General features: G+C 37.0%; 1 protein-coding gene across 1 annotated transcript in view; it reads left to right on the top strand.

Annotated features, from left to right (window-relative positions):
• Positions 1 to 13263, top strand: part of LOC110443351 (plasma membrane calcium-transporting ATPase 2-like) — a 160868-nt gene that overhangs the window by 24599 nt on the left and 123006 nt on the right. The window contains exon 3 of the mRNA XM_021487528.1: positions 1396 to 1506. The gene's annotated coding sequence lies outside the window, so the exon portion shown is untranslated. The remainder of the gene's footprint in view (positions 1 to 1395; positions 1507 to 13263) is intronic.

Genomic DNA, 13263 nt, shown 5'->3' with positions numbered 1-13263 from the left:
TTTACAGCGAAAAACAGGCTGCTTCATGTTGCAAAAAGGTGCTTATTTTCCCAAAATGAACAAAAAATAAGGAATGTCTTAAGTTTAAAAAAAATCTATTTTCCCAACTCATGTAGGCACAGGCTGCTGTAACATTTAGTTAGGAAAACACTATTACATGTTGTAGAGTTGTATTTAAGGTAACAGGCTGTCTGAGGTCAAGGCTGCTGCACCTGTTACACATTGTGACCTTATTATAGAGTGACAAGGCCACATGTAGTTACCCTACCACTTCAGTTATGAATAAACATCTCAGATATCCATTGTTTAAGCTCCTCTTTGAAATCTTTTTTGTATAGGTTGATTTTTCCAGTTTCCAGTGTTCTAATCAAATATTTATCTACTAAAAAAGAATAAAATTGATTTTAATAATAAGCAAGTAAAATATTCCTTGCTTGTGAATTTCTGCCTATGATAATGCTACTCACCAAACTGTTTATATCCTTTATTCCTATATTCCTTATAGACAAATTATCTTCCACTTTGTCTGTTCTCTGTTTCATTTGGTGATGTTCATTCATGTTATATTTTTATAACATAAAAGTTTTAAAGAATAATGTGAAATTTTCAAAATGTTGACATTGTTTTGTAATAACATATATAGCGTGACCCTATTCTACTTAGTTGACCTGTTGTAGTCAGGAATGACATCAGTAAAGGCAATAACCAGTGTAGGAAGTAACTTGTTCCACTGACCCCCACTGACCTCCACTGACCCCAACTCTTACAAGCCAAGTGGACAGCTCCTACCTTGAGATAGTTTACCCACACACATCTTCTAACAAGTAGCCTAGAGATATTTTTAGAATTTTGTGTATTGCATGTACTGTGCCTGTGCTAGTTAGTTATGAACCCAACAGAATTATTATTACAGCATGGGTACAGATCATAGCAAAGCAAGGGTACAATTACAGCATGATTACAACATAGTTAGAGTATGATTCCAGCATAGATACAGTACTGGTACAGTACATACTCTACCTGAAATATAAGCATACCATTATTGTGTTCAGTGTTTTTCTTTCTGAAATTTTGCAACAACCTGTTCCTTCTTGAATTGGGAAAATATAGCAATATTTTTTGTTGAAATTGGGGAGATATTTCTCATTTTTTCGTCCATTTGGGGGAAAAAACTTTTTGCAAGGGGAAGCAGCCTGTATTCAGCTGTAAAACTAGGCCTAAAAATCACTTGTGTTATATGTTAGTGTGTAGAAGATAACCAACATGTGGTGGTCTTGGTTCTTTGAGGTTCAGTAGATGTCCTGATGATGAATGGTCAGTAGTTCTGTCAGAAGTAATAAACCCTAGACAGACCAGGTTATCCTGTATAATAATTGTTCTATCTCTATATTACAGGTGGTGTACTTGTCATCTTGGGTGAAGCTGAGTGTCCAGAGTTTGTCTGTCCTGCTGGACTGACCAACTGTCACAGGGCCTGACTGACCAACCAAAACACATCTTGTCACTGTAAGTACATGTTGACCTTTCTAACAGTCATTATCAATGTTCTACATTGATCTAGATACCAAGCAGCTGTTGTCGTTTGTTGGGGTGTAATAATGGATCAAGCATTAGCTTACACCTTTGTGTGCTGGGCTAGGAAAATTTTTCCCTTTGGTCAGTGTTTGCTCATTTTCATGTNCCCCCCCCCCCCCCCCCCCAAATAAACGTCCTCCCACTCCCAGTCCTACCCATACACCACCTTCCCATCCTCGCCCTGATCACCAACTCCTGACTCCCTCGAGCTCCTGCACCCTATAAACCCCCCTCCCCTTTCATGGGATATTAGATGTGATAATAAATATATGTGTAAAGTGTTCATATCTCATTTACACTTCATGTTTAAAAGAGTAGGAGCTAGTATTATAACCAGTAAGAGCTCATATTATAATCTGTAAGAGCTAGTAATATAACCAGTAAGAGCTAGTATTATAACCAGTAAGAGCTAGTATTATAACCAGTAAGAGCTAGTATTTTAACCAGTAACAGCTAGTATTATAACCAGTAAGAGCTAGTATTATAATCAGTAAGAGCTAGTATTTTAACCAGTAAATAAGAGCTAGTATTTTAACCAGTAAGAACTAGTATTTTAACCAGTAAGAGCTAGTATTAATGCCAGTAAGAGCTAGTTTTATAACCAGTAAGAGCTAGTATTGTAATCATTAGGGCTAGTATTATAGCCAGTATTATAACCAGTAAGAGCTCATATTATAACCAGTTAGAGCTAGTATTATAACCAGGAAGAGAGCTAGTATTATAACCAGTAAGAGATAGTATTATAATCAGTAAGAGCTAGTATTATAATCAGTAAGAGCTAGTATTATAATCAGTAAGAGCTAGATTATAATCAGTATGAGCTAGTATTTTAACCAGTAAGAGCTAGTATTAATGCCTGTAAGAGCTAGTATTATAACCAGTAAGAGCTAGTATTTTAACCAGTAACAGCTAGTATTATAACCAGTAAGAGCTAGTATTATAATCAGTAAGAGCTAGATTATAATCAGTAAGAGCTAGTATTTTAACCAGTAAATAAGAGCTAGTATTTTAACCAGTAAGAGCTAGTATGTTAACCAGTAAGAGCTAGTATTAATGCCAGTAAGAGCTAGTGTTATAACCAGTAAGAGCTAGTATTGTAATCATTAGGGCTAGTATTATAGCCAGTATTATAACCAGTAAGAGCTCATATTATAACCAGTAAGAGCTAGTATTGTAATCATTAAGAGCTAGTATTATAGCCAGTATTATAACCAGTAAGAGCTCATATTATAACCAGTAAGAGCTAGTATTGTAATCATTAGGGCTAGTATTATAGCCAGTATTATAACCAGTAAGAGCTCATATTATAACCAGTTAGAGCTAGTATTATAACCAGGAAGAGAGCTAGTATTATAACCAGTAAGAGATAGTATTATAATCAGTAAGAGCTAGTATTATAATCAGTAAGAGCTAGTATTATAATCAGTAAGAGCTAGATTATAATCAGTAAGAGCTAGTATTTTAACCAGTAAATAAGAGCTAGTATTTTAACCAGTAAGAACTAGTATTTTAACCAGTAAGAGCTAGTATTAATGCCTGTAAGAGCTAGTATTATAACCAGTAAGAGCTAGTATTTTAACCAGTAACAGCTAGTATTATAACCAGTAAGAGCTAGTATTATAATCAGTAAGAGCTAGATTATAATCAGTAAGAGCTAGTATTTTAACCAGTAAGAGCTAGTATTTTAACCAGTAAGAGCTAGTATTAATGCCAGTAAGAGCTAGTATTATAACCAGTAAGAGCTAGTATTGTAATCATTAAGAGCTAGACAGTTGCATAAGAGCTTGAACTTCTGCCTTCCTGTGTAAAACAGTTACAGATTTTGTCAGGATGATTGCTTGCTAGTCTCCCCAAAGGTCCAGACCGGTCCATGTTGCCTTCCAGCATCAGGTTATGTCCATAAATCTGTTGAACCCAGTTGTAGTAATTGGTAGTAGGCTGATGGACAGTTGCATAACTGCGTTTTTCTGATCTTCTCCCAGAAGGTAGTTACAGATACACTAGAAAGAAATAAGTGGATTACATTTTGCCTTTACTACTGATTAGGGTATTGAGGAATGGGGAAACAACCCAAGTTATGTCTTCTGCTGTACTATGTGCTAAAGTAAATGGGTAGAATTGGCTGTATGTACAGTCGCTAAGGGATGGCACAGGTTGGTGTCTCGTGCCAGGGACACATGTATGTAGTAGAGGTAAGTATGTGGGGAATCCTTCCACACACAAGCTGCAGCCACAACACATGATGTATGCTGACAGCTGTGATGATCTAGTAATTCATTGTGCTGTGATAGACTTGTACAGTATTAGTAAGGCTGGCTGGCTTGGTAGTGATGAATCTAGAGAGATTTCAACTGACAGACTATTATCATGTGTGCCGAGTTTTGTTTACATTGTAAAGTCTAGAGAGGTTTCTGCACAAAGTGTACATGTCTAGAGAAATTCTGACAGCCCAAGTGCAGATTTGTATTTATTTGCTCATTAGATTAAATCTTGGCACTGTAGTTACCTGGAAAAAGCTAGAGATTTTCTCCTTACATCAAGTACTTGTGTAAAACTTAGAGAGAATCCATCATGGAAGTGTGTAGTTGCATTGACTTTAGATCTACTTTCAACTGAATACAGATTTGATCATAAATTATATGATGAGGTACAGGCCAGTATGGGTGATACTCAGAAATTGAGTTTGAAATGGTGCATTGTGCAAAGTCTAAATGTATTATTCTAAAATAAAAACAAAATGAAACTGAAAAGTGCTTTTTTTTTTTTTTTTTACTTGGAGGGATTTCAGACATTGTGGTGTTATTGGTCAACATTCAAATAAATTGGATGACTGGACTAAAATCAACTACATGTAGGTGTGGGGAAAATGTCTTACCATGACACCGACTTCTGTGGTAGTAGGTGAGACTATGTTTGTCCAGGGAGAGGTGTGAGAGAGGGGGGGGGCTGACTCATTACTCCGAGTCTGCCTACATGTGTTAATAGAATAGGTAGTAGGTAGTCACTAGCTTGTTTCACTCTGCTGTCAAGCTAAGCCTTGCAACATAAGGGACATAACTCTCAAGGTAGGTTTAGCAGTGCTGTTGACCTCTGACTTCTAACCAACACATGTTTTGTTTTTAGGGGGAGTTGGCATTTCAAATATGGGATCTTGTACATTATTATGATGGTTAGAATTATAGCCAGGTACATTTTGGAAACCAGAAGTGGGGAGAATTAGCTAGTGTTTGCTCAGCTGTATTGATTAATCAGTTGGCTTAGGTGGTGGGCCCAGCTATCGTAGCCCTGGTTAACCAAGGCCTCACCACACTACTGCTATATACAGGCAGAAGGACCAGCCGCTCTTAGTCCTCTACACACTGTAGGTGTCACACCACTGTAATCACAATTACTCTACGTGTTGTGCAGTTATTTCATTATTACCATTATTCAACACATTGTGCAGTTATTTCATTATTACCATTATTCAACACATTGTGCAGTTATTTCATGCAAATTGAAGGAAGGTCTTTTGTTCATAAGAAAAGGATTTACCGCATGGGGCTATTAAGATTTTGATCAGAAGTTTAGGGTTGGGTTGATATGATAACCTCATTCAGGATATGTGACAGTGGTTTTAGGCATGGTTAGTGGAGGTTTGTGTAAACACATTTGAATGAGGGGACTTCATAATAAATACACATTCCCAGCCAGTTAACAGTTACAAGTTCATTATCATCAGGCAAACTCAATTTTTAACTCATTCACCCCTGAAATTTCATAATGAACTATTCCAACCTTTGAATTGGAAGGGTTCAAATGTGTCTTCAGGGGTCAATGAGTTAATACACACTAGTCCTATCATCATTCTTCATAAATAATCATTATCTTGTTGCCCAGGAAAAGTACATCATTACACAGGAGAACTAACCAGCCTTTAAATATTCAGAAGAGACATATTTTCAGGATTACACAGGCCCACTGGAGTTGGATTCAGTTCAGGATTTTCCATATTATGCAGGATTCAGATTAGACAGGTTATGTTATACCTATTATGATATCTGTTTAGATAATTGCATTACATCGACAATGAACTTATACAAGGTTTAAAGATCTGGTTTATACAGGTGTCCATATTATTAAGGTTAACATAGAAATATATTCAATGGGACCTAGTTGAAGGCCTGGTTTATACATGTTTCCAGATTATACAGGGTTACATAGAAATATATATAGTGGGACCTAGTATGTCAGTCTGGTTTAAACAGGTGTCCATAGTATACAGGTTAACATAGAAATATTTACAGAAGGACCAAGATTAAGGTTTAATTTGTACAGGTACCAGATTATACAGGGTTACATAGAAATGTATACAGTAGGATCAAGTTATACAGGTGTCCATATTATACAGGGTTACATAGAAATGTATACAGTAGGATCAAGCTATACAGGTATCTATATTATACAGGGTTACATAGAAATGTATACAGTAGGATCAAGCTATACAGGTACCAGATTATACAGGGTTACATGGAAATGTATACAGTAGGATCAAGTTATACAGGTATCTATATTATACAGGGTTACATGGAAATATATACAGTAGGACCAAGTCTAAGGACTGGTTTATGCATGTATCTAGATTACAGTGATGTCAGACTAACAAAAGTCAAGAGAAAGAAGCATGGGTATTTGTTTTTGGGAGATGGTTTCTGATGAAATGTTCGTGATCTGTTCGTAGTTAAGTGATTAAACAAGCTTGTCTCCACTGTATGAGATAACACAGCTACTAGCTTGTGGGTTATGAAATCACTCATTGATTATTAACTGAAGCTCAAATTGTACTTTCTTGTAGGCCCAGGCTACTGTAGGTGCAGAAAGTCATTACAGTTGATCAAACTGAAATAGTTCTGTGTTCAAAATAGGAAATTTGAGTGAAATTTGAATTCCTTTCAATTACAGTTTGAATAATGATTATTTAAATCAACAAACAGGTTTGGGGGGAAATTAATTGTTGCTTAGTCAATGTTAAGAGATGTTACTGCAAGACCAAGATAGTTTCAAGTATTTCATTGTGCTCACAGTGACGTTTGTATTATATCACTGGGTATATAAAATGTAAGTTTTTATTAGATGATGCAGTGATTTTATTTTATTTACTCTGAGTAAACAGACTTATAATGAGTGTTTACATTTTGAGCAGTTTTCTATTACTGACTGAAAGGCGTTTGAAAGAGCACCTGCTTGTAAACGTGATATAAGAAAGTGCAGTGTAATCTTTGCTCCTCTATCTATAAATCATTTAAAAAGAATTGTGATCACATAACGTTAAAATAGTGTTTCCCATTTCACAATATTATGTTGTACATCAGAATTAAGACAATATTATTGTCAGTTAAATTTGAGACAAAAGGTTGCCCATTGAATAATTATGTTAACTATTTAGACAGTTTGATCCTTAAACATTTTACAAAATTTGATGAAGGGTGTAAAAATAAAAGTGAAATACAAGTAACCTTGTGAATGTGACGTAAAAAAGAAACTTGCTTAACAGAATTAAAACTTCATTCTGAAATAATGAAATTGCACGACTAGTTCTGAATCCTTTCTAGTCCAGAATGTGTTACGAATAGCGAGGTTTTAACATGTACACTGCTTCATTCTCTGTTTTAAATCCTGTGTAAGAGTTATCTCCCTTGAATGTTGTCTAATTTACATTATATATTTATAAATCAAGACCTGCAGTCTTGTGTCATATTCCTGTTGGTTTTTAATCAACCGAGGCAAAGAAACATTGATAGAAGTGATCTGACAGGTGTCCTAGCATTGGAATCTTTTAGAAAAGAGTTCTATATTTAGAAGAATTCAAAGTAAGTCGATGCTTTTAATACTAAATCCAAATCTCTTAGAATTCTTTTTGAGCTTGACAGAATATATATATATATTCCCTAATTAGCCATTGACGTTTGTATCTTAATTATCCTGGCATTATACAGTGCTTTAAAGCTCTATTTTATATGTTATATTTGCAATTTTATCTCAAGCCTGCGTACAACAATTTAATTTCCACAGATAGGTGCTCTAAATGTCAGAAAGCTTAAAAGCTCATTACTGGGTTGAGTATAGGACTGGTGCATGGAGGGGTGCCAAATGTATAATCAGGATAGTCATTTCTCGTTCATATCATTTCTATATGTCTTATAATTAAGTTAGGTAATTGTGTTTAATTGCTTCACGAATCATTATGCCCTGTTATTGTTTTTGGCGTTCATATTGACTCGGTGTCAGCACACTTTTTCCATGATGTTTGTCATAATGAGGTGTAGGATAAAATCGTGGTCCTTAGTCGAGTTGTATAGCGGTACGCTGTGTTTTGTGGAAGAGGTTCTTTGTAAATAGAAGTAAAATGATTCTGTAGTATGGGGTACTTTGTTTAAGATTATAAACAACCATTTTCGTTTGATGTTATATATGCTTCCTTACACATTATGGATTGTTTTGAGTTACCTCCCTTTATATAATTAAAATGTTATTTCTTTTGCTTATACAGGTTTTATCTTCAGAGGGTTTCAGATTGTACAGGGTTTTACAAGACAAAAGGTTTAAATGAGATTTCATTTTATCCAGGTTTTCATTAGAGAAATTTGTCAGGATTTTAGTAGAGAAAGTATCATAAGAGTGTCAGATTATACAGGGTTTTAGTAGGGAAAGTATCATAAAAGTGTGTCAGATTATGCAGGGTTTTAGTAGGGAAAGTATCATAAAAGTGTCAGATTATACAGGGTTTTAGTAGGGAAGATTTCTTTAGTATGTGTCAGATTGCACAGGTATTTACCACAGAAAGCGTTTCGTAGACAGAGAACAAGAAAGCTGTATTAACTCTGATAGCTGGTGGAGCCTGACTGTGGAACTATTGATTGGAACATATTGATAGAATCTCCAGGCATGATATGGAATAGTGTTTCACATGGGGATGGTCAAACTCAAACCATGTATATAGCCTTTTAATACAGTTTGTTTACAAATACTGAAACTCGAAACATCATTGTGACTGACATAGATTGTTTTGTTCGGGTTGCTGTTCAGTTTAAAGTTGTTACGTGTGTTCTCTGTATAGATAGGATAACAATCCCCTGTGGATGTTTGTGTATTTTCTGCTATATATGGAGATTTTACTTGCCATTTGATATTAATGATATCTTTTATGATCAATATCTCTGTTCAGTATACAAATTCTTCAGTTTCAGCTACCATATATGGAAAGGAATTACAATATATTTATATTTTGGGATGATAAAAAGTATACATCAAATTGTTTTTTGTGTCTTTGAGAGTAGATCTAGGTGAGGCTATGATTTTCAAGCTGACTCTACGAGAGTGGAAGGAGACACAAGTTAGGTAACATAAATGTATAAGCATCGCATCACGAGTCTACTACCGATCTGGGCGACTGATCAAGTTCGGAAAAAGAAAATATCAATACCAGTTAGGCCGAATGATGGCTGGTCCTGTAGCGAACAGAGTGTAATGCAATTTCCCTGCTGCTATGGTTCAAATCAAATCGCAGAAAATCTATAAATTCTCATATCTGCTTGTACATCAGAAAATACAAGACAGAGAGTTTACAACAGACTGGGTTCCTCTGGTGTTAAATGTCAGAGGTCTTTGATTTGAGTAAACACTTTTGTTGGCTTTGAAAGGATCAAAGGACAGGATTCCTGCTAGGATCATCCCTATGTTGACTGGAAAGACAACACGTTAGGGGAAAGCGGGTGGGAATCGGAGATGGGTAGAGGGAGGGCGGGAATCGGAGATGGGTAAAGTGAGGGCGGGATTAGGGGTGGGAATCAGAGATGGGTAAAGGGAGGGCAGGATTAGGGGTGGGAATCAGAGATGGGTAGAGGGAGGGCGGGATTAGGGGTGGGAATCAGAGATGGGTAGAGGGAGGGCGACATGGCAGGATTAGGGGTGGGGACGTTGGAATCAATACTCTCCACTACATATTCTTTACTAAGGCTAATTTCATCATGAATTGGTATAAAACATACCACAGCCTGGAGGTTAGACCATAGCTGTTTCATCCTAGATCACGTGATCATTCAACAATTGATAAAAATATTTCTCACATATTAAATAGAAGAAAATAGCCAATCAGTTAACACGTTAAGCTACAAGCGCAGAATAGTAAGAACAGGCTGTTCGACGGGTCTTAAATGTCTTCGATGCATTTTTCAGTTCATGAGGCAATTTTGGATGTTGTGATTGGGCGAGATTTCGTTACTGTATGTAAGGTTTCCTGTGTTTAAACAATCAATAGAAAAAGGGACAAAATTAACAAGTTTGTGCTGTCAACTCCAAGTTGAAACTACAAAACTGTAAACAAGATTTGCAATTCTACTTTGTATTGGCTGAATGAGAATTTTATTAGCGGTTAGTTTTCTGCTCAAGGCTTTGCAAAGTAAATCTTTTTAACATCGATTGGAAGGAGATGAAACTGTATGGATTTTTTTTTACTAAAAATAATGTTCTCCTAGGGCATAAAGAATAGTTTGTATTTTGTAGATTGCCTCGATATCTGTGAACAACTTCATTGAAAGCAAGCACCACTGAAGCAGTTGTTGTAATTTTTTCTTCAATTTTAGGGTAATACAAAGGTCATATCTTTTTTAGGGTAAAGAAATTAAATTTATTCTTCTATTAGTGTGAACAGAATACAATTTTTGAGCAGACACTGTAGCTGCCGTAACTGTCCAACAAATGTGTCGTACGACAAAAATAGAACAGGAGCTCCGGAGTTCTGAGTTGTATATTTGAACTCGTGCATTTCCCACCATTCTAAAGAAAGCAGCAGGTGTCTGAAAGGTCAGAGTTTGTTACAATGTATTGAATTTTCTATGTTTGACATAACCTAGTATACTATATATTGTGTATTGACAGATGTCACTCTGAATCATGTTACACTTATATACCCTGGTAGTTACAACACCCTACAAGGCACAGTCCACTACTTAACAAAAGTGAAGGCGAGTTCTAAAGGGTAGATTACCTTGTTAAAGGTTTGTAAATGTCAAGGTCAGCAGAGGTCAAGGTTCCAATATACATATAGTATGGCATTGTAGTGGACAGCTCTGGAGGTAAAGATTAACAATAAATAGCTTAAGAGTTTTTAGGTCTCTTCTCACTAAACCCTCCAGTAAATTGAAAAAACCTGCTCTAAAGATAACCAGTAAATAGCATCTGATGTAGTGATCCATTATGCAATAACTAGGATTTCTTGTGTCAAACTTCTAAATCAAGGTTCATCTAGGACAAATCACACTTGGACTTATTAATGTTTCCCAATAGAATACTGCCAGAGTTGTTCAATTGATGGCACAGGAAACAATTCTATTACGATGATTCTGCAACATTGATTTTGAAGCAGAGAGGTAAGTTTAGCACCTGGTTCCTGCAGGATCTCGGGAGAGAGGGTACGGCTTCTATTTACACAAGTCTGGAGGTGAACTGAGGAAGGAAGAAAACCTCTTTTTGAATGATAGAGAATTATTAAAGTTTAATCATCTGCCCAGATTTGCAGCAGTGAATCTGACACCCTACCACTGGGGCTTTGAATGATACATGAAGTGGCTGGACCCAACAGAGGCCAACCCTTCCTCCATCATGTCTCGGGTTTATCCTGTAGCAACTGCACGTCAGCAGTTTGATATTTTGTCTCCCTTACTTATTCACTTTTTTGTCTCGGTCATTAAATATTTTGCCTATCATTGTAAATTGATATTTTGTCCCTCATATTTCTTCAATATATTTGTCTCGGCCATTTAATATTTTGTCTCTCTCTGCCGTTTACCATGTTACCTAATGGAGTGATATTTCATTTCTCCCGGCCAAGGTTATTGTCCTGGAGAAGTTGTATATTTTTTTCTCCTGCAGCTGCATTATATTCTGTCTCCCATAGAAGTTTTGATCATTTGTCTGCCAGGCATTCAATATGTTGTTTCTGTCAGGTGTTTACAGAGTGGATATAGGGCCCTGCCACTACAAATATTTATATACATATGTTCACCCCTTGCCATCACTCATGCAATTTCTTTACAGATCTTCATAGAACTTAATATGACAAGACAAATCTATCATACTTGCATTCTATTGTGCTGATCACTGCTGTCAGCAGCAGCTTCTTTTCCTGGGCGGATATTGATGACTTAGTAGTTGTTTTGCATGGGTATGATTATACCTCGAATGAGTGTGCATTTTCTCTGAATGCTGTGGTCAAGTTCTAGAGCAACGTTTCCTAAGTAAATCTTCCTTCTTGACAAATCTGTAATAAGAAATCACATGAATTTCAAATTGATTTACTTACACATTTAAAATTTTGTTACGATTTCAAAAGTATTGTCCAAGGGAAAAATGAGATGTAAGTACTTGAGTAGCAAAGATGTAAAGGTCAATGTTCGGTGTCAATATGCGTGTATTGATTATTGACGGGTGGGATTGGTGATGTTGACAGACAGTGTCATATTGTCACACAGTATATCTGAATGATGATGCGGGTTGGTCTGCTATCTTCCACACCAGGAATCAACATATGGTCGGGTTTTTGGCAAATAAGCAAATCCAACATGAACATAACATCTATCTTTGTCTTTATGAAATAGAAGTTTGATTTAATTTGACTGTGTCAGGCAAACCAGCATACATGTAGTTGTCATTTGTCTTGATGTTGGGAACCCATCTCTCATTCTCTTCCCTTACGAGATAGAAAAAAAACTGATTGTGCAAGCATTTTCTATATATAGGGCCGGGATTATACCTTTGGGAAGAACAATTGTGTGGTGATTACAACGATGAAATGTAGGAGGTAAAATAAATCAATCACACTTGTGCACAGAAATATATTATGTTTCCACATGATCGTTGATGGAGTCACGGCTCCCATCACTGTGTAACTGAAGCCTAGCCAACATGGCCATTGATCGTAGGTCGGCCACAGCTTCACTTCTGGGGACTGGAGGGAATTGTGTCTACAGCATACTGGGGTGTGTCTTGTAACATGTTTAAGTATGGTGGCGTATGTCTCAAACAGGAATACGGCATCTTTGGGTATGTCTTGTACAGGGGAGGGGAGGTCGCTGTGTCTACAGCATCTTTGGGTATGTCTTGAACAGGGGAGTGGAGAACGCTGTGTCTACAGCATCTTTGAGTATGTCTTGTACAGGGGAGTGGAGGTCGCTGTGTCTACAGCATCTTTGGATATGTCTTGTACAGGGGAGTGGAGGTCGCCGTGTCTACAGCATCTTTGGGTATGTCTTGAACAGGGGAGTGGAGGTCGCTGTGTCTACAGCATCTTGGGTATGTCTTGAACAGGGGAGTGGAGGTCGCTGTGTCTACAACATCTTTGGATATGTCTTGTACAGGGGAGTGGAGGTCGCTGTGTCTACAGCATCTTTGGGTATGTCTTGTAAAGGGGAGTGGTGGTCGCTGTGTATACAGCATCTTTGGGTATGTCTTGAACAGGGGAGTGGAGGTCGCTGTGTCTACAGCATCTTTGGGTATGTCTTGTACAGGGGAGTGGTGGTCGCTGTGTCTACAGCATCTTTGGGTATGTCTTGTACAGGGGAGTGGAGGTCGCTGTGTCTACAGCATCTTTGGGTATGTCTTGAACAGGGGAGTGGAGGTCGCTGTGTCTACAGCATCTTTGGGTATGTCTTG

Source organism: Mizuhopecten yessoensis, unplaced genomic scaffold, assembly GCF_002113885.1.
Source record: "Mizuhopecten yessoensis strain PY_sf001 unplaced genomic scaffold, ASM211388v2 scaffold716341, whole genome shotgun sequence".
NCBI lineage: Eukaryota > Metazoa > Mollusca > Bivalvia > Pectinida > Pectinidae > Mizuhopecten > Mizuhopecten yessoensis.
This window is presented reverse-complemented; position numbering and strand designations above follow the sequence as displayed.